At 34.9% G+C, this 23,691-nt stretch overlaps 1 protein-coding gene across 1 annotated transcript in view; it reads right to left on the reverse strand.

Moving 5' to 3' along the window:
* The window catches only part of LOC138175785 (transcription factor SOX-5), a 503,395-nt gene that overhangs the window by 200,025 nt on the left and 279,679 nt on the right, over nt 1-23,691 (reverse strand). The window lies entirely within an intron of this gene.

Raw genomic sequence — 23,691 nt, forward strand, 5'->3', positions numbered from 1 at the left:
TCTCCACAATATCTTCCACACTTGCCCCCTTCTCTCCACTCACAAAGCCACCATCCTGATTGAGGTCTTCATCATATGTACCTATATATGTGCATCTTGTTTAATCCATTAGAATGTAAGTTCCTGGGGACAGGGACAATTTAACTTTTCTCTGACATGCTCAATTTCTAGTTAAGTAACCAGCAGATAGTAGGTACTTAACTGCTTATTGAATGATTGGTTGATTGAAGAAGTTCAAGGATCCCCTCTTATTCTAGGATCAAACTAGGACAAACTGCTTTGTCCATTTTTAAAAACCTTTCACAACTTGACTCCATTTGACTTTCTACATTGACTCCACATTATTTATTCTTATGTCCTACTTGCTGTATCCTGTATACAACATTCCACCTCCACTCTCTTTACCTTTGCATGGGCCATTCTCCATGTCTGAAATGGTTACCCTCTTCAACTCTGCCTTTTGAAATCACTAGCTCCATTCAATATTCAACTCAATTCCCATCTCCTTTCATCTCCTTCCTTTTCAAGAAAGGAGGCCTTTCCTGTTCCTCTAGTTGCTAGTCATTCCTTTGTCCCACCAAAATAATTTTCTATTAACTTTATACTCACATATTGTGTGTGTGAAGTGTGCACACATATATGTGTAAATTTCTATACTTATAGGCACTTGTGCACACACATTTTATATTTAATTTATACACATTTATGTTGCTTCACCCTAGAGAATATGGATTTTGTTAAGCAGGGATGATTCTCATTTTTGTCTTCATTTCCTAGGCACTTAGTTCAGAATTTGGTAAACAGTAAGTGGTTAATAAGTGTCTATTGAATGAAGAAATTTTTAGATATCAAATTTCATATGGTGCTATAAATGTTTGATAGTATTTTTCTTCCAGTTAAAATTTGTTTTCTTGTATAGAAGTTTTACAATAATATAACCAATCAATCTCTCTTATCTTTACTATTCCCTTCAATTTGTTGAATCCCACAAAAACTCAGTTCTCTCTCCATAACAGATTAAAAATCCACTTCATTTTCATACTTTTTTTCTGTATGTTTGAAAAAAATTAAAAGTTTGTTAACCAGCTGCAATCTACAAAGATATATAGTAGATATATTTAGACATAGGTCCAAATACTTTCTCTCCAAATTGTCAACTAATTTTTAAATTGCATTAGTTAAATAACAAATCTCTGCCTAAGTTATTATTTTCTTTTTTTGCTTTTTTGGAGGGGGGAAGGCAGGGGAAATTGGGATTAAGTGACTTGCCCAAGGTCACACAGCTTGTAAGTGTCAGGTGTCTGAGGCCACATTTGAACTCAGGTTCTCCTGACTCCAGGGCCGGTGCTCTATTCACTGTGCCACCTAGCTGCCCCTTAGTTTTTATTTTCTAACAATATTTTTCCACATGAAATTTTTACATACAGTTGATTGGATGTCTTGTATATTTTTGCATGCTATTGTTCTCTGATTCTGTCTGCTGGTTAGTTTGCATGTGTGCATACACACACACACATGTGTGTGTGGTTTGATACTAGTTAGCTTTTGCTGATAACTTCTTTATAAATGGTTGAAGCCTAGGAGTTGAAAGATTCCTTTTCTGCAGTATTTCTCTTCATTATACCCCTTAATATTTCCCACTACTTTTTTTCCATATAAATTTCATTACAATTTTCTTTGTTATATAATGAAACCCCTTATAATTTTGATTTGTATTACATTAATTATATACATTAATTTGGAAGGGATGGGGGTAGAGTTGGACATGGCTGAGGTAGGCTTGAGGATGTTGTGGATAAGAGGTGGGAAAAGGATATACTTTGCAACTACATTAATAATCATTAATAGATGAATAGGGTGAGAATTGAGATAAGGATTAGACAGTAGGAGTCAACGTTCTAAACATGAAATAAGTGTTTGGATAATTTCTTTCAATGATATTGTTTGTGATTTAGGTATTTTAATATTTTCATCTTTCATTGATATTAAAATTTATAGTTAAATTTTGTGATTTTGAGGAATTTATGAAAAACATGAATGTTGATCAGAACTAAATGTTAAAATTGTCATTTCATTTTTCTTATAGTGTTTATAGGATGCTATAAATCTGCATAATGACACTCTAAGTAAATCTTACATACAAATGCCACATTCATACAGCTAGAATTGAGACCAAAGTAGCATATTTCTTCTTATACATATGATTCCATAATTCCAGGATAAAGACAATTTCACTATGCTTGTTCTCAGCAATACAGATCCTCAAATAAGGCATATTAGCACATACTTACAGAGAAAGAGCCATTATCTATGGATCTACTCATTATTCAGTAAATAGAAATGACTGATTATACTATCTATCTGGCTAAGATGAAGGAAAATTACAACAAATTCTTGAGGGCTAATTTTTTTACTCAAATTTACATGACTAGCACTGAATTTACTAATGTTTTTTTATTTTAAACACTTAGAATGATTCGATGTTGTATAATATAGAAAATTAGGTCATTATCTACTAAGCACAGATAATTCTGAGAAATTATATAGAATTTTATAATAAGAAAATATTCAAGTATAGAAGAATATTTGGGCATGTGTATGTGTGTGTGTACATGGGTGCATATGCTGCTTTTTGTAAAGTTAAAATGCTAAAATTCTCATTTGTATAAGAGGTGATGTGATATAGTGCTAAACTTGCAGAGATCTGGGTTCAAGTCCTGCCCTACATCCTTACTATGTTACCACACGTTTAACCTCTCAGAGACTCATCTACAAAAATGGAGACAATAATACTTGTATTAGGAGGTAACATGGTATAGAGGAAAGTGGGGTAGCTTTGGAATCAGGAAAATGTAAGTTCTGCCTATGACATATACTGGGCATATAAACATAATAAAATGTTTTAACCTCTCATTTTGCCCCATATACATAACACCCTGCCACACACACAATTTTCAGACTACAAAGTACAGATGACATGGTATAGAGGGACTTTTTACAGTAGGCTGTCCCTTTAACATTGATAACCTGGGTAGATGAAAGAGATGGAGAGAGCAACATACTCATCCCACCTACTACATCGTATGCCTCCAAGGAAAACTATGTAAAGCTTAAAGTGCTCTATAGTGTGAGCTGCTATGGGATTGCATTTATTTCGATTCAACTCTTCTTTTTCAATTGACCATCTCATATATACCTTATTAAGGTGGGAGCATTCATTAGCCCTTAAAAATAATTTTAGAAAACAGGTAAATTGCGGTGATTCTTTCCCAAAGGATATCCATTATTTCCTAAAGAAAGTTTTATGATAGTTAAATCCCAGCCCCGTTTAATCTTATTTTTTTTTAAATCTGAGCTTTAATGAAAGCTTGTTAGTAACTCTCCCCACTTAAAGTGGGGCAGTTAAAAAAAAAAGCAGTGCTTAATGCTTCACAGGCTAAAGTGGCCACATAAAAGAGCCCTGTGTGCATGAGATCTTATACATTCATCTTCTCACTAAACATCTGTTTAAGGCCTGTGTGATCTACCTGTCAGCACCAGTGATCCATAAAGTGTTTGAACCTCCTGTCACAAACCTCAGTGCTAGTTTGATCAGAGGCTTTGTGCACACTAATCATCCTCTTTATCTTTTCTAATGTTAGGAGGAGTAAAAACACACACACACACACACATACACACTGAGTAAGGCTGTCTTCCCAACCTGACTGTAATTAATCTTTCCATGGGGGGAAACTGTCTGGTTTGAAAAAGAAAGATCTGATGGGCTGCTGTTCTTTTTTGCAAAGGCCTTATTCTCCTAGCAGGCATCTTTAAACTTGGGTGGTACCCTTTACAAACCACCTTAACTGTAGCTCAGTGACAGTAAAACAACCTTCAAGATCACCTTATGAATGAACCTGTTGGTAACTTTACCTAAGAAAAGAAACCAATAAAATCTCCAGGAGCTCACTTAAATGATTCTCTCTTTTTAACTGCATGAAGAAGAAGAAGGAAAAAAAGAGCCAGAATGAGAAGCGCTCTGCCTTTCATGTTCCCTGTAAGCTTCTATCTCCACTAATAATCCCACTGCTACTTTTCTCTTGCTCAGTTGCACACAAATGTATCAAGAACTGCAGGAGTTCCTAGAAAGGAAACATTTAACATCTTTTTTTTTTTTTAACTGTTTAAAGTAATGCTTTATGCATCTTGCCTTTTGCTACTATTTGCGTTTTATTGCTCTAAGTGAGATTAATGCCATGGTTGAAATAACTAGGAATGGGACTGATATTCAAAATGTAATGGAGTATCCCCAAGGGACATAATCCCTCGTGTAACAGTTTTTAAACAATTTGGGATATAGTAAGCAAAAGGCAAAGAGAGAAAAAAGCACTATGATGCTGTAAAACTAGATCAAGGAATTAAATCATTGTCATTTTTTATCTTTCCTAATTCTTGGCAATGCCATTAAATATTATTTTCAATATTTGTTTTCTACATTGAAGCAAAAGAGCTAGCTGTTACTAAGTTGTGCATAAATTTCACAAACAGGATATTTTGGTCAATAGCTGTATAAATTCTACCTATCTTACAAAATAAAAAAAAATCATTTCAAGTATAGATGGTAAGCTGGAAGGTTATCTAATCTAACTAGAATTTTATCCAATCTATAGCCTCATTTGTTTTAAATCTGTATCTCACTGGGTAATTAAATATTTAGAAGGTCTTAGACTATACTAGAAATAGAAAATTTTATATCTTAATTTTAGCTAGAGAAAGAATTAAAATATAAAAGGATAAATTATTCATATTATTTTGAAGAAAAGGAAAAAGTGAATGATTTAAAATAGAGATGAAGTGAATTTAAAAACAATATATTAACTCCAAATAATTTAAATGAATGACAAAAAGCATACGATCTTCCTATATATCCATAATAACTCTCAGTCACAAAGTCTCAAGGTCTTATTAACCAAAAAAAAAATTTCAAAAATGAAATTTTATTTTGTCAGCTTCTGGCTAATAATATAAATTATTTGTTTATAAATGGCTAACAATTACTTAGACTCAATTTCCTGTTAGGTTTTATAAATACATTGGAAATTACTTCAAATGGAATTACAGGAGTGTGTGTGCATATATATATATATATACATATATATATATACACATATATACTATAATATAGGTCTGACCTACACACACAACTGAAATTGTCATAAATCTGGGTAACTAGCGCTGAAGTCAGGAGGACCCAAGTTCGGTTCCGGCCTCAGACAATTAACACCCACACACACACACACAAAAAAAAAACTAGCTGTGTAACCTTGGGCAACTTAACCCCAATTGCCCTTCAAAAGGCAAAAAAAATTTTTTTATAAATCACTTTTCAAACTATGTGATACCGAGACTACTTTCAGTTCTCTTCAGTCAGTTCTCTTCCTGATTGACCTCACTACAACCTTTGAACATGTTATTACTCTCATATCCTAGATATTCCCTTCCACTCTAGATTTTTAAACTCTTCTGGTTCCCTTCCTGTCCTGACAACTTCTTTCTAATCTCCTTTGCTGGATCTTCATCCAGGTCACACCTGCTCACAGGGCTCTGTCTTGGGTCACCTCTTTACTCTCTATTATATTTTTTCACTTGGTGATGGTATCAGCACCATAGATTTAATTATAATCTCCATGCAGATTTTTCTCAAATCTACTTATCTAGTCCTAAACTCTGCTGACCTCTGGTCTTACTACTAGCCATCTCAATGTGGGTGTCCTATGGATATTTTTTTTTCTTTTTGGAGGGGGGAGGGCAGGGCAATTGGGGTTAAGTAACTTGCCCAAGGTCACACAGTAAGTCTTAAGTGTCTGAGGCTGGATTTGAACTCAGGTCTTCCTGACTCCATGGCCAGTGTTCTATACACTACGCCACCTAACCACCCTTCCTATAGCTATTTTAAACTCAACATGTCCAATACTGAACTCATTATCTCCCCATTTCCGAACCTCCTCTCTTCCTAACTTCCCTATTATTAGTGAAGGTGCCATCATCCTCCCATTTATCCAGACTTGCAATCTATTGCCATTCTTGACTCCTCACTCTGTCGCAACCCACACTTCATTCCCCATGTCCAATATGTTCTCATGGTCTGCTGATTTTATTTTTGTAATATCTCTCACATATACTCCCTTTCTCTCTTATAACACTGACAGTGCAGTGCAGGCCTTCAGCATGTCACACCTATACTGTTGCTATAGTCTGCTAGTTTCTCTCCCTGCTTCTAACTCTACTCCATCTTCTATTCAGTTGTCAAATTGATCTTCCTAAAGTGCAAGTATGACCATGTCACTACCTCTCCCCCCATTTAATAAACTCCAGTGGCTACTCATCATATCCAGGATCAAATATAATATCCTACTGTTGTCATCCAAAGCCCTTTAAACCTGACTTCCTCATACCTTTCCAGTCTTCCTACACATTACATCCCCCTCAGCTTTCCCCAGCAGGTTTAGGAAAGAATGATGACACTGGTATCCTTGCTGTTCTTTGTATAAAATTTCTTTCATTTTGGGGGAGTCAGAGAAGGATTCAACAAAGAAAATTAAACTCAGATTCCTTCATTCATTGGGCTTGAACACAGAGCAGAAAAAAAAGGAAGACATTTTCTTGGAGGAGCCAGAACTCTGTGGATCCCTCCCCAGCCCCACCCCACCCCCACCTCAATAACTCTAATGTCTGGCCCCAGGCCCTCAGCTTCCTATAGAACACTGAAATTGGTAAAAGCATTCAGGAACCATTGTTAGCATTAGACTGCACTGAGAGGCAAGCTAGGCTTTTAAAAAGTGTGACTTTAATAATACCCTACTTGAAAGAAAAATATAAAAATATAGGTGGGCAATGTGAACTCTATTTTAAAATCAACAGCAGCACAAAAACACTATTTAAGTTAACACTTTGTACAGGTTAGCATTGAAATGATTTATTCCAACATCATCTGCACAGTGCCAGTACATCCAGATACTCCTCAGTCAGTTCAGTCAAAAACATAGTCTGTCATTAGGATATTTTGTCTACACAAAGGCAAACTGGCTTGATTAAGTATTTGACTAAATTCACCAGATGTTTTAGCATCATGTAAACCCAGCTTGACACCAATACACATTATACATGTCTATCCAGATAAATGGTCAGGTATACATTGAGATACATATATATGTAATGTGTTCAATTATAAATTTTAAAATGCTAATTTTGTACACCATCTTTATTATTTATGTATATAAACATACTACTTATATGTATAGTTAAAATAATGTGCAAAATTAGCACTTAAAATTTTGTAATAATAGTAAATGTTTTTTTCCTTTCATTTTTCATCAACTCTAAAAGTAGCAATTAGCTATATTTGGCCCTTATACGCTAAACTTTTCAGAGATACCTTGACTATAACTCTGGTCAGCTTTCTGCTGGTAGAGTCATTGGAAGTATCAGTAATTCTAGTTCTTTGTAAAATTACTCCCACTTAGTCTTCTTTAGTAGATTGATTGCACTAAAAATTATAATGAAATTTAATTTAGCTAAATGATTTAAATTTTATTTCACTATTTTACAATCTATATAATTTTTAAATTTCTCAAATATTCAAAAATTTAGGGTCCTATTAGAAAAAAACGTGATTCACTATAATCACAAGAATATTTCAAAGTTTGCCTTTTGTTTAATTCCTAGGTACTTGTACTACAAGCATTAATTCTCTTGTAAAGGAGGCAGGTAAATGACTCAGTGAATACAATATTGGGCCTAGTGTCAGGAAGACCTGAATTAAAATTCAACCCCAGATATTAGCCATGTGATCCTGGACAAATTATTCAACCTCTCTTTGCCTTAATCCACTAGAGAAGGAAACAGCAAACCACTCTGTATCTTTGCTAGGAAAACTTTATTGACGATATACTCTACAGGGTCATAAAGAGTTGGATACGACTGAACAAAAACAATAATAATAAGGAAGACTACATATAAACAACTATGCAAAAAGATGTGTGTGTGTACACATACATATGTTTAGAGACATAGGTACAAATATAGGTATATGAATATACACATATACATGGGATAAGTTGGAGATAATCAAGAGAGGGAAGGCACTAATTGTAAGGGAGACTTGTAAAAGCTCCTTGCAGAAGGTGGGATTTTAGCTAAGACTTGAAGGAAGCTAGGGAAGCCAGAAGGCAAAGATAAGGAAGGGTAGAAAAATAGTCAAAGATCCCTCTGCTTATGGCATTATTCCATCCTTTAACATCTCCTCTGGGAAAGATTTTCCTTCCTCATACTCGCCTCCAGTCTTTTCATTTCTGTTGATTCCTTAAATAATGGAAGATGGATAATGTAGCAGCAAAGAACACTAAAAAGCAGTGGTAAGTAGAGAGAGTAAAGGCATTAAAGTCAAGGATAGAAAGAATATCTAGAAGGAGGAAGCAGTCAACATTCAAAAGTTAAGGAAAGTTTGTCCTTTAAAAACTACTACAGCGATCACTAACACCAACACACAACAGAAGACAGCAAAGAAAATCCTTCTGTTGACCTCTAGCTATTATCTTTTCTCTCTCCTCCCTTTCCTTGTCACTGCCTAAAAACTGTCTCTTCTCTTTATCTCTACTTCCTCACCACCTTTTCAGCACCTTATAATATGTCTTCCAATCCCATTACCTTACTGAAACCACTGTCTCCAAGGTTATTGATGGCTTATCATGTGATAAATGGAAGACTTCTCAGGTGTCATCATTCCTGGTCTCTCCATACTTTTGACACTGTTGACCACCTCCTCCTCCCAGACTTAAAGACTGCTATCTTCTGGAACTTCTACCTACTAACCACTTATTTTCTGATATTTTTTGCTGCTACATCATCCATCTTCCACACTCTAAGCATGCATGATCTTCATTGCTCTATTTTCTTTTTTTTTTTTCAGTCTCCTCACTCTACAATGTCTCATTTGGTTATATCATAAGCTCCTGTAAGTTGAGTTATCATCTCAGTGCAGATAACTCCCAAATATATATATTGTCACCTTCAACCTATCTCTTCCTTTTCTGTCCCAAATCACTCATTGCCTATTGTTCATAGGATTCTAGAAGGGATTATAGAGGTCACCTCCTTATTTTATAACTAAGGAAACTGAAGCCATCTCCACTTGGATGTCCAGTCAGCATCTCCTACTCATTATGCATGATGTGAAATTATCTTCCTTTTAAATCTTCATTTTCTCACAAATTTTCCTATTTCATTGGAGGGTAACATCTACCTTCCAGTCACCCACACTTTCAACCTGAGTCATCTTTGACTACACCTTCTAACTCCCCAAATTAAATCAATTGTCAAAGTTTCATTGAATATTAGCTTTCATATTCAATATCTTGCACACTCTGTCAAGAAAATGAAGACCTTTCAATGCAAACTCCCTCTTCTCCCCTTCTCATCTCATGGCTCCTTGATATCCTCCCTACTTTTTCCTCCTTTCCTCCAGTTTCTGATGAAAAGGTGACCCTTCTCCTCACCGGTGCTAATACTTTCACATCTATCCTTTGTCCCATCCCCTTCCACCTTCTCCAGCAGATTGTCCCTACTCTCACCCCCCTATAATGGTTAATCTCTCCCTATTTGTTCCTTCCCTGAAGCCAGCATGCAATACCAAATTTTCCCCATTCTTTAGAAAAATAAAAAAACCTCCAGCACCTTATCTGATCTTGCCATCTCTGCTAGGTAATGTGCTCTATCACTCTTTTTCTCAAACTCTTTGAATAAGCAAGTTCCCTACATTCAATATCTCCACTTTCCTCTAACTCTCTTCTAAATTCTCTTCAGTGTGTTCTCCAAATTCAACATTCAACTGAAACTCCTCTTTACAAAGTTACTGATAATCTCTTAATTGTCAAGTCTGATGTTCTCTCCTGAATATTCATCTTTCATGGACTCTCTGCAGCATCTGATACTGTTAACCTCATTTTCCTTCATGATACTCTTCCTTTTCTGGGTCAAGAACAATTTTCTTTCTTGTTTCTCTTCCTATTTGCCTGACTACTTGGTCTCTGTTTTTCTGAATTATATTCATGTAATATCAACTGACAATGAGGAATATCCCACAGCCTGCACCTTATTCTTTTTTCATTCTACACTTTCTCATTTGGTGACAACATCAGCTTCCAAGGATTAAAAAAGCATCTCTATGCAGATGAGTTATACATCTGTCTAGTTACTCCTACACTTTAATCCTGTATTGCTAAGTGTCCTTTAGACATTTTAAACTAGATGTTCCCTGGTCATCACAAATTCATCATATCCAAAATAAAACTTTATTATTTTCCCCATAAAACACAACTCTTTTTGGGTAGCTATGTAGTATAGCAGACAGATACAGTATTGAACCTAGAGTTAGGAAGACCTGATTTTAAATTCATTCTCAGGCACTTAGCAACTATGTGTGATCCAGGATAAGTCAATAAACTGTTTTGCCTCAGTTTCCTCTACTTACATAAGTTGGGGATAATAATAGTACCTAAACCTTCCCAGGGTTGTTTTGAGGAACAGACAAAATTACAAAGTGCTTAAAACACCTGACACATAGTAAGTGCTTAATAAATGCTTGTTTCCTTCCTTCCTCTTCCAAACTTTCTTTATATTGTTGAGGGAAACACTACTCTTTTAGTTAGGCCAGTTCTTAACTTGTGTCAATTTCAAATTCTCACTTTCATTCACTCCACATAATGTTTTTTTTTATCTCCATGATATCTCTTGTATATATTCTTGTTACTCATACAGCCATCACTGTAGTTCAGACCCTTATCACCTCTCCTCGAGACTACAATAGCCTCTTAATACATTTGTCTCAAGTATCTGCCCTGCTCCAGTCCTTCATCTACATAGCTGCCAAAGTGACTCTTCCAAAGTAGATGCATGATCATGTCACTCTCATACTATAGTGGCTTTCTAGTGTCTCTTAGATCAAATATATACTTTAATTAGTTTTATCATTTAAAACCCTTACTAATCTGGCCCCAATCTACTTTTCCAAGTTTATCACCCATCCCTCTCAAGTATACTATGGCCCAGTCAAGTTGGCCTTTTCACTAGTTCAGGCCTTCAACATTTCTTGCCTTGCATAGCGAAATGTAATTCTTTTTGATTGCCCTCCCTCTAATTTACTCTTCCCACTCTAGTCCATCCTCAACACAGACACCAAAATGATTTTCTAAAGCAAATTATATCACCCTTTCCCTTATTTAATAAAATCCAGTATTTCCCTGCTACTTCTAGGATCAAAACATAAACTCTGGGATTTTAAAGCTCATTATATCCCAGCCCCATTTTGTCTTTCCAGTATTCTTACATACCACTCTTCTCCACATAGTCTTAGGTCAAGCCTTACTAGCCTTCTTGTTTCTCTTCACACTTGACACCCTGTCTCCTATGTCTGAGCCTTTGACTTGGCCTGGTATGATTTCCCTTCTTACCTCTCCCTCTCACTATCCCTGATTTCCTTCAAGATTCAGCTCACATGCCACTTTGTGCACAAAGGCTTTCTGGTCATCCTCCCACACACCCAATTCCTTTGAAAGGTTACCTTGTATGTGTTTTGTATATGTGTAAGTTTTCTCTCTCATTAGAATGTAAGATAATTGATAAAAAAACTTATTTACTTAAAAAAATATTTCCAGTATCTAAAACAGTGCTTGATATACAGTAGGTACTTGATAAATGCTTCTTGATTAAAACTGTATTCCCTAAATACAATGCAACTTTCTTCACTTTTACCTTTGTATCTCTACTATATAGTCCAATGATTTGTCTTTGCAAACTTTTTTGAATTTAATACATTATATAAGAGATTATACAATATAAATCTATAAAAATAAATATATATTTATATCATATATATATACACTCATATACAAATATATACATATACCTATGTACATGTATACACATATATGTATATATCTATGACTATCTATATCTACATATGTCATCAAGGAATACTATTTCCAAGCCTGCCTGAATGCTATTGTGAGATACAATGGGTATGGGCTATTTTGAACGACTTTGTGAATCAGCTTCAACATTTACAGAGTGGTCAGAGCTTGGGCACATGACATTGAAGATGATGTTTATAACCCCACAATAGTTTTAAAGAGATTAAAATAACTTAAATGTATCAGTAGCTTTTAAATAACTTAAAAATTAAATTCTGTGTCTAAGTTACTCTCCAGAGTCTTTCTCTGGGTGCAAAAGAATCATTGTGAATCAATAAATGTTTTATAGGAAGACAGTAAAAAAAAATCAACAAATTTTGGTATTTTTAACTACTTTTTAATAATACCAAAAACCCCTAATTGGGGTAGGGTATGAAAAATGAAACAACATAAGCATTTTAGGGAATTGAAATTGCTTAAGCATCATGAAAAAAATCTTAGTGAAAAAAAATGAGTTCAAGAAAATGTCCTTCATGAAAACATTTTAGTTTCCTCCTGAAGTAGTAATAACCTTAGAGATAAGGACCAAACTCCCTACTCTAATCTTTATTTCCAGAAACAGGGATTGGACAAATACACTCAGCATCTTAAGGCCTTCATTTTCCTGGGATGGGATAGAATCAGATCTCAGAAGCTTAATCTAAATCAACCTAAGAGAGTTGTCAAAAAAGTTTTTACAAGCTAAATTTAATCCCTTCTTTTCCAGTGAAAATTCAGATAAGTTTGATTTTTGTAAACTAACATTTACAAATGTTTAAGCTATTTTTGTTGTTCAGGTATTATTTCAACATGTATTAAATTCTGTAAAGATACTGTGATTTTGTCTATTTTCATGTAAAAACTTCATAAAGCATGGATTTAGCAGATGATCTGAGGGCCTTGCATCTGGCCTTTCACATTTTTAGAAACTTGAATTGATAAATTCTGAAAACTAAGGAAAGAAATCAGGTACAAAGACATAGGAAAGATATATGTACATCCTTCATACATAAAGATTGGCAGATGGAGGTGGTGGGAAGAAAAGGAGACTGAGAGGACATAAAGTGATCTCAATTAACATGCTTTAGCAGACATAGCCCTGAGTAGGATAAAAACTGGTTACAAAAGGAGTTTCCTCTCTTCCTTCTTAGTTAAATATGTTTCATGCCAAAACAATAAGAAAGATTTGTAAAAGAAGAAAATAAAAAGAGGACAATGGTAGAGAAAGAAGTCTTATCTAGTCTTTTTGATTTTATTGATCTGCCTATTATGAATGTATCATTATTGGACAAGATAGAACACATGCATTATAACTCTGTCTAGGATTTCCCATATAGCTATGGAAATCCTGAGTGTCTCATTTTTTATATATATAAAATGACCCACAGATTAAATACAAATGAGGCGGTTTTCTTTTTATTCTTTACTCTCAATTTTTTCTTTCTCCATTCTCTGAATTCCTCTCTCTCTCTCTCTCTCTCTCTCTCTCTCTCTCTCTCTCCACATTCAACTGTCTTCTCAAAATTTATTTCCATTTCTCATTTGAGAATAAGTAACAGTCTGATTTTGGTCCTAATGATTTAAGTCAGAGAGAATGTTTAGCCAATCAAAGAAATTGAGGACTTGCTGGGCCCCATGCTTGTCCCAATTCAACAAATGTGTAATCTGTGCAATGGTCTGCCTAGCTGCTTGAGAGGAACCAATCAGGATTGGGGTCAGCCAGGCCCTTGTAAGCAATGTGGACTGATTAGCTCAGTGGTATTCTGTCATTATTCTTGCTCTTTTTATAGGCTCTATGTGACCCCTAAAAGGAAATCATGAAGTACAATGACATTTCATGAATATAATTAGAAAATGAAAATATTTAGCTAAATCAATACTTAAAAGTTCTCACATGCACAATAATGTCATTTAATTTCTGTTAACATTATATATCACATTAAGGTCTTCATATCAGTTATACAATAAGAATTTGTTAGCATGGCCTATTAAAAAGAGTGTTAAACTTGAAGTCAGTAGACCTATGTTCAAGTCCAAATCTCAACTCTAATACTAAACAACTCTGTGATCCTGAGTATGACACCAACTATTTCAACTTAATTTTCCTGAGCTGTAAGGGGAAAGGAGGGCAGCTTGGTGGTGTAGTGGATAGTGTGCTGGGTCTGGAGTCAGGAAGACTCATCTTCCAGAGTTCAAATCTGCCCTGACACTTACTAGTTGTGTGACACTAAGCAAGCCATTTAATTCTATTTGCCTCAGTTTCCTCATCTATAAAATGAACTGGAGAAGGGAACAGCAAACCACTCCATTATCTTTGTCAAGAAATCCCAAATGGGGTCAAGAAGAGTTGACTAAGAACAACAGGAGTGGGGTGGGGGTGCAGTGGAGTGGTGGTAATAAATATATTACCTAACTTACAGGATTGTAGCAAGAATTATATGAAATAATGTTTGTGAAAGTATTTTGTAACTATCAAGTGTTGCATAGACTGATCAAAAAGCCTATCAATATATGATAATAGGCTGAACTATAATTTCCTAATGCCTAAGCTATCTCACTATTGTACATTATTTTTGCTTTTAGGGGTTCATTAATTAAAGGAGAAAGCATTTAGAGAACAGTAACTGATGGAGAATTATTCTTGAATCGGGTTCTTTTTCCTTGCATTTTGCCAGAAGACACAGTCTAGACTCTAAGTATAGTCATATCATCTGGGAAAAAAATCAAAGAGTGAGGGGAAAGAGAAAGGAGAGAAGCAAAGAAAAAGAAAAGAGAGATATGAGAAAGTAAAAGATGTTCTTGAAAGAAAGATAATGGACATGTTGATGAAACTATTTACACACTTCAAGATCATGTGCGAAATTCATTTAAAGGCAGTGACATTTTTGTCACAAAAGAGGGTTCAATCAAAGTCTCAAGTGATCAACTACAGAAGTTCCTTTATTTCTATTCAATTGTATGAAATAAACTTATATGTAGAGTAATAAAAAAGAAAAGCGCTAAATTGAAACTAAAGGAATTAGATAAAGCATTCAATAAATGATACATTAGCAGTAGGTAAGTAAAAGTAGAAGAAAAGCAATTTTACAGGGTGAGAAAAAGTTTGAATGTGTACAAGACTGGAAAGATTTCTATCTAATTAAAGTTCAAACCATTCCACTTCTTAAATCTTTAGGAATGAAGTGGCACAATGCATTTTAAGTTCTTCCGTAACATAATTTCTTCTATTTTCTTGACAATAGGACCTTTCTAAGAATAATTCAAAAGAGTCTATGACTTCATTAAAATTATATGAGACTAATGATTTTTTTTACCTTTTATAGAAAAAGGAAGGGAAAGTAGAAATCTGTTGCTGTAGATTAGTTTTTTTAGTTGCGTCTTATTCTTCATGACCCAATTTTGGGGTTATTCTTGGCAAAGATAGTGGAGTGGCTTGTCATTTCCTTCTGCAGCTCATTTTAGAGATGAGAAAACTGAGGCAAACAAGTTTAAATGACTTGTCCAGGGTGACCCAACTAGTAAGTATCTGAGGCTAGATTTGAATTTATGAAGATGAGTCTTCCTGACTCCAGTGCCAGCGTTCTATTCACTATGCCACCTAGCTGAGGAACAATAAATTGTTCACAGAGATCATAGTGAGGTAATTAAATGCATTTTGTTGAAAGTAAGCGATTGTCCAAGTACCATAAGACACAGTGGAACATCCCTGTGTAATTGTAATTTTGATTAATTTGAATTTGGATAAAATACAAATATTCTTCTTTATCTTTTCTGTGGAAAACCACAGGCCATCTTAAATACTACAGCTATGCTTACCTTCACTGCTTCACATTTATGCAGCTCTTTCTCTAGACAGGTAACAGAAGTATTAATTAGCCCCATTTTACATTTGAAGAACTTGGATTCAAAATGGTGATGTGATGTCCAAAGTCATAGAACTAGGAAGTGCTATCATGTATTCAAACTTACACCTCCCAACTCCATGCCCAGGACTTGCCAACACAATGAAAGCTATTTAAGAGGAAAGCCTGTTTCTTTTTTGTCTTTTGTGTGCCCAGTGACTGGAACATAATAGAAACTTAATCAATGTCTGTTGCTTGATTGGATAGTTGCTCCCCTCTACGAGCAGAGGAAGTATGTCCTGATAGAGCTTGTCTCCAAGTCAGGAAGCTCTGGATTTTGGTCCCCTCTCTGATACATCCTATCTCTGTGACCTTGGGCAAGTCCCCAGATCTCAGGGTCTCAGCAGTGCTCTCAGATTCTAACTTCCAGAGTAGGTATGAATATACACTGGTGGAAGGAATTTACTCACTGAAATTTCTTTATACCAAAGTCATCTGTGTTTTAATCCGTAAATTAAAAAAAAAACCCACAAATCAAAGAATTTTGAAAAACTGATTTTGTCCATATTTGTTTAAAACTTTTCCATGACAGAATTGGATCTAAAATCATTCGGGAATTTTTGGAAAGTCCTTTCTATGAAATTTGCACTTAATGAATCAATATAGGCTAAATCCCATTTTAGTAATCTCAAATTGCTTCTGCAATTTCAGGAAATGAATTCCCTCCTTATTTATTTGCTTTCTATAAGTGCAATGTTTTATGTGGGTGGGACTTAACTTATTTTTAACACACACCTTGAAATGATAATAGACACTTGTGGAAAGGGAAAATGAGAACTGAGATACCATTGTAGAATATAAAATACTCTATGTCTAACTAGAAGACATTTATTTTATTTATGTATTACCTGGTACCCATGAGTATAAAGCCAACTTATGTAAATCATGTCAGCCATCTATAGTTATCTATTTTCAAGTTCATATGGTTTAAATTAAGGATAAGAGCTTATTACAGATCCTCATAAACGATTTCACCATTCAATTCATTACACAAATTATGACCCTTAATAAGAATGCTTTGTCTTTTAAATGTTCTATTATTCCCACTTTGCATATATATGTATATATACACAATGCAAATACACACATGTGTATACATACATATATGTACACCTGTGTGTGTACACATATATACATACACACAAGTCCTTTTATGTATTACTTTATTCTGAATGTCTTTCAGGGCTCCAAGTCTGACTGATGTAAGATGTTATTTTGAACATGCCGAAGCATCTAAACGGCTCTCGTCTTTTCTTTTCAGTGTGCATTCCTTGATAAGTGGCAAAGCTTCCCACTTATCAGTCACTCAAAGTGACTGAGGCTGTCAGTTGTGTACAAAGCGCAATCAGTTTGGAAGCAGAGACACCAGCATTTTTCTTCTCAGCTTGAAGCAAACACGTTTTGACTGCTAGTCATTCAATTTTAAATCATCCTCAATTAGGGGCGGATGAAGATATAAAGAAAACACATCCTAAACACCTCCACCAGCCAACAGAAAAATGTTATTGTTATCTCTTGATTTATATTTCTGCAGCACTAGTCCTCTCCTTCTTTTTTTTCCCTGACTGTGTGACACTGGCACTCCTGACTATACACTCTCTGTCATGAAAAGACTGTAATAATATATTATACTAACACTTTTGAACCTGAAACTAATTCTGCTCATATTTTGCTTTGCCCTTCATCTCAAACCATGCCCTGGCCATGATTATGAAGTATTTTCTAAAAACAAAACTCATTTCATTAAAAAAAAAAAAAACTTAGTTCTTCTGTTACGAGTGATCCACTTAAAAAAATCAATGCAAGTATAAAAGGCCGCAGAATAATGGATAAGAAGAGCAGCTAAGTTAGGGAGAGGAAGGCAATAGAGGAGGGAGGAAAGAAATAAAAGGCCTGATCATAGGGGAGAAAGAACTGGTGGCTGACTGAAGAAGGCTGCTGAGCAGTGGGTGTGAGTGCGGGGGTGGAGAGGAGGGATAAAAGTAGAGAGTGAGTGAAAGAGAAGCTGGCATTTGAGAGCTATATTGAGGTTGTAATGGAAGGGGGGTAAAGAAAGAAAGAGACTGGCAATAAAAAGACAGAATAGACACATCAGGAGAAAGGAACAAGAGAGTCAGGAAGACAGACAGATGTGCTCACATGCAGAAGCATGCAATTCAATTCTACAAACTTTTACCTATTTTGTATAGTATTTTACTATATGCTGGAGGAGAAAACAAAGTTTCAATGAGGCACTGGACCCGGTTGTCATGGATCATGCATGTACCAGATGTAAAAAAAAAAATCAACGACTGATAGCATGCCAAAGAACCTAAACATAGGGGGCCCAGTTGCATTAAAGTATATTGTACTTTTTCCCTTTTTTTTCTTTCATAGAATGTGAAATGGCTGCAAATTATGGAACCACAATCTCCAAAATAATAAAAATTGTGTGGTGCCCAAAGGGCAGTGGAAAGATGCACGCTGTGTTTAAATAGGCTACACCATATTATCAAGAGCAAATTGTGCTTGCCTGCAACACCCCCTTCCCAGCATACATATCATAAATGAGTTCATCAAAAAGATGATAACCAGAAAAGGAGGTGGGCTAGTCATGTAGATAGAACAAGGATAACAGATGGGCAGCTTGAATGTAGCATTTATATCCACAAAACTTGGAGACCTAGAGAGTCATGTAGGGGAATGTTGGGTGTGGACGCCCTGGGGAAGACTTATGCATAAGAACCACACAGGATGAGGGGGTGTGAACAGATTACAATCTGCAACTCTGGAGGGAGTACTCACACTGATGAGATCATAGATTCATTGATGTATTGAAAATTGCAAAGCATTATTTCCCAAATAAGATTATTAATGTAAATCACCTAAAATTGAGGGGAAAATCTTTCTATATATAAGCTCACATAAACTCATAACCATAGATCTGTATAGAAATGTTCTTGTAGAATGCCAAAACTAATTTGTTAGTCTACTGTTCCCATTTTTTTTTTTTTTGATCTAGTTAGGTGGCACAATAGAAAGAGTGTTGAGCTTGGAGTGAGGAAGATTTTGTATCCTGTCTAAGACACTGTATGCGTGACTGTGGTTGAGTCACTAAATATCTAAATTACCACAACAATTCTAGTTATTAGCTACTATAGATATGGCAGTGATTGAATTACCCTAAAGGATTATGAGAACCATTTTAACATGTATTTGCTTTCCTAACAGTACACCCACATATACTTAAAAACCAGCCTGAATCTTAATGTAAGTGTGGATTTCTACCTCTACCCCAATTAATCAATCAACTAACAAAAATTTGGTTTTAATGGGATTTTTCTATAAGTTCTTCATAGTACATGGCCAAATCTTAATCAATTTGAAAGGGTCATAGGACTTTTGACCATTGGGGAAAAAAGCAGATGATGCCACAAAGAAACCCATCTTGTGCGTGGTTCAAAAATCAGGTCACATTTCTTGGGCTAAATACTTTTGAAGTGCTTATTCCATCTATGAATTCAGTCTAACAGTGCAGCAGTCCAGCTGTGAAGTTAGGAGTTGAGAATTCTAATTCCACAGTTTGAGCTAAGACTCTGAGAAGCAATCACTCTTAGGGAAGAGTTTTTCTTTCTTTCTCCTTCTCTCCCAAACCCACAACGATCATGTTATTCAGAGAGTAAACCAGTAGCAGACAATTCATCCATAGGACACAACAAGGAAAAATGTGGGCATACATAACAGAAGTGGAGGCTATGAACTCTGCAAAGGCATTGACCCTTCAGTTCTAAAAGAAAGGTATACTATACCTCAGGGGAAATTCATCAGGACTCTGAAGGGAGAAAAGACCTCCCAATAATCAGGACCTATTAGTTACTTTTTTGGCACATGTGTTCTCTATGTATCACTACCGTTATACATAAAGTTCGAGCCCACTCTTCCCAGAGAACTTGTGTGTGTATGGAGAGAATGTGTCCCTAGTTAGGATGAAATATTTTGTGACAACTATTTGTATTATACCTCATTAATAAATCCTTTTTCCAAAGGCTAACTGATGGGTACTGAATAAATGGAGCACATTGATAGAAATTTGTGGGTAATAGCACAGGAAACATAGCCCCTCAGGATTATCCCTGGAATCTCAAGTTTCTGGGGAACAAATTGGAAAGTATTGAAGAGCTTCCAGACATAGGTACACTAATAGCAAAGAGAAGTTATAACCTACAGTCTGACAATGAAGACAGGAAGATTACAAGAGACTAGATATCTAAAATAAACATAGTATCTGGAGGTTATTTAATACTGGGGCAAACAGCCCTAAACACTTCATTTATCCTGATAGATCGTGCATCATTTATACAATAAATGGCATCCATATTGATGACATATGAAAATATTGTGATTGTTGTCTTTATTAGAATGTAGACATATTTCAGAATGATTCCCATTTTTGATGGCTAAAATTAAACACATTTTGCTACCTAAAAGTTAAACTTCAAATTATATGGAATTTCCCTTATGTAAAATAAATCATTTCCTGCTGACATCAAACAAATGAGGAACTATTATATTTTACATTTTAAAAACTAAAAGTTAGCACGCATGCACAGAATACTGTTAATAAGAGAGCTGTCCCCCCTTCCTTGATTTGAAATAGAAAGGTAAGCTGAAATTTTAAAATTTATTTTTAAAAATTATAATTCCTATTTAACAGCTGACTCCTACTTACCTACTGTGGTAAGACCAAGCATCTCATTTCTTAGAGATACTCTAAATTCAATTACTCATCACTAGTAAGAGAAATTGAGAAGCAGATGTAGGGAAGAAGAGAATAAGGTAATATAGTTTTGGACTTCCTAACCCATCACCAGGCAAATGAACAGGTGCCATTCTGTATAGGTAAAGGGGAATTCTCACTGAGAATTGCCTATACTTTGGAAACACAGGTCAACTTAAAAATGTTATTCACAGGTCCATCAAATTGATGATTATAATGAATAACTCTAACTGCATAATAATAGAAAATTTATGATTTCCGTGAGGACTATGACACCTTCTAGGGAATCCCAGCCAAAAGGGTGTGGTCAAGGACACAACTATAGCATGCTGATAAAAAGTACCAAATTGCCTAGAATGCTATAAGACAGTAGTTACCTATTTTCTTTCTTTCTACCTATTTCTCTAACTAGTTTCTTAAACTTTCATAGTTACTTCAATTATGTGGGAGAATATGTCATCTATTATCTTCTTTTATCAAATATATTTATAGACATTATATGCTACATACATATATATACAGTAGGCAGATAAATATTTTCCATGATGAGATAATTCTATTTTTTTCAATTTTCTTGTAATGACACAGGGCTGAACTATCCCTGAGGAAAGCGTGAAGACATTATGAAGTTATAAAAATTTCATCATTCCTTGGGTAAAACCAAGATATTCTTTCCCTTTCCCCTTCTCTTTTTCCTACTTTGTCCAAAATAGGAAAGGCTAAAAAGTGCAGTGATCAATTCCCAATCATTTGACATGACCACTTTCAAGACGTTTTGGAGAATGTTGTCAAGCTCTAAACCATGAATAATTCATTGATGTAAGAGCTGAAGTAAATTTGCAGTGTATTAGCTACTCATGATATTTGTCACATTACTACCTTTATGTAAATCCATTAACATTCATTTTTTATTTTGTTTGAACTTTGCATGTGGGTATATGTATGATAAAGGAGGAATAGTTTAATGACCAGAGATACAGGTCTTTCCTAAAAGACTTCTTGGACAGAATGCTACAGTAACATACACACACATATACACCTCCAGATGCTTCAGGAAAGTGGGGGTGTGGTGAGAGACAAAGAGTAATTTCATTCTAAGTATAGATTTTTCCAAATTCATTTTTCCCCAGGAGTTTATCTGAACATGGGTGGGTGGACTCTATTCTCATAACTGATGGTATGTCATCTAAAGAGTTTCTGTGAGAAACAATTGTTTCAACTTTTTGAGACAGTCTCAGTTGTTTGGGAAAAGGTTGTAAAGTCATGGGAAAAACTGTTGTCTGACTGCATTTTGGGCCCATTTCAGTAAATTCAGTATGCCCATGTTTACAAGTTGCAGAAAAACAGCTGTTCCTGACACATGATGAATTTGGACAAAATGTCCCCAACTCTAAAGCCTATTGAGTATGTCTCCACAATTTCAGTTTACAAATTGATCATCTTCCTTTAAACGATTACAGTAAGAAAATGCAAAACAAATTGTCAAACAAGGTAATATATGTAAAGTGCTTTGTATACTCTGAAACACTATCTCAATGCCTGCTGATATAACACACATGTAATATATATATATATATATATTATTTTTACATATATGTACATATTAATTTTAGTAACAGCCAGTATGACTTAAGACAAGCTTTAAAATGTGATGAACTTCAGTTTACTCAACAGTAAAATGAAGGGAGTGACTTGATAATGTTGAAAGTCACTTCTCACTAAAAAATAGTATGCACCTGTAAGCACACATGAAAGAGAAGCCCTAGGCCAAAAAAAAAGTTTTCCTCTGGTATCTCAACTTATACTTCTCTGGATTTTTCCCATTCTTATAATATATACTATGCCCTAAGGTACCCATTGCTTTCATATTATGCCTACTGTTAAGTTATATCTTCTCTCATTTGCCAAAATAGGATAGTCTAATAACTCTATTCATGATTTCAGAATGTTAGACTATTTGGTTGGTATAGAGATCGTTTCATTTTTTGTACATGTATCCCTAATACCTAGCACAGTGCCTGGCACAAAATAATCACTTAAATAATTGTTGATTTTTAGATTATGACACTTTCAACATATTAGCTATCTCTTCTAGGAATATTTTTACTTTAAACAAAGATGACTTTATAAGGAATTAATAAAAAAGGAATTAATCACTAAGAGAAGAAATATTTTTAGGTATATTAGATATATTTAAGGAGTCTTCTTGAAATTTCTTAAACTACATCATATAGACTGCCTCCTATTCTATCTATTTATTAAGGCCATGCCTCCTACTGAACTGATATATACTCATGTAGCTATGATTTTCATATTTCTTTCAGAATTGATTTTCAGTCTTTAGGCCAAATTTTATATTTATCTTTTAAAAATACACTTTCCCTCTAGTGATCTATCTAAAAACATAATTTTTCATGTAAATTTTCACTGATTTGTGTGTTGAGTGGTTCCATCATGTACTCTTAAAATAAGTACTGGTATCTTTAAAAATATCTAATACAAATGGAAATTTTAGGGGCAGCCTGGTAGCACAGCAAGTAAGAGCACCAGCCCCAGTGTTGGGGATTGAATCCGAGCTCAGATACTTAGCACCAGACCCAGAAATAACTGGTTGTGTAACCTTGAGCGCGTTACTTAACCCCAATTGCTTTAAAAAGAAAAAAAAAAAACAAATGGAAATTTTACTAAAATGGTCTTTAAAGGGAAGGAGTTATTTTGGATAAGGATTGTTTTGCTGTTTCACCAATAAATCCACCATTCTTTTTTTTTTTTTTTGCCTTTTGGAAGGCAATTTGGGTTAAAAAACTTGCCCAAGGTTACATGGCTAGTTTTGTTTGTTTGTTTGTTTGTTTGTTTTGTGGGGGTGTTAAGTGTCTGAGGCAGGAACTGAACTTTGGTCCTCCAGACTCCGTAGCCGTTGCTTTACTCACTGCGCCACCTACCCACCCCCAAATCCACCATTCTTTAAAGAGCTATATATGATTACTGGTTTTACTTTTAGCAATATTGACTAAGCTTTTTAATCCTTAGCTTTGAGTAGAACCATTTG

This window comes from Petaurus breviceps, unplaced genomic scaffold (genome assembly GCF_028583685.1).
Source record: "Petaurus breviceps papuanus isolate PSGF00001 unplaced genomic scaffold, PetGlider_PUasm1.0 79, whole genome shotgun sequence".
Classification (NCBI taxonomy): Eukaryota; Metazoa; Chordata; class Mammalia; order Diprotodontia; family Petauridae; genus Petaurus; species Petaurus breviceps.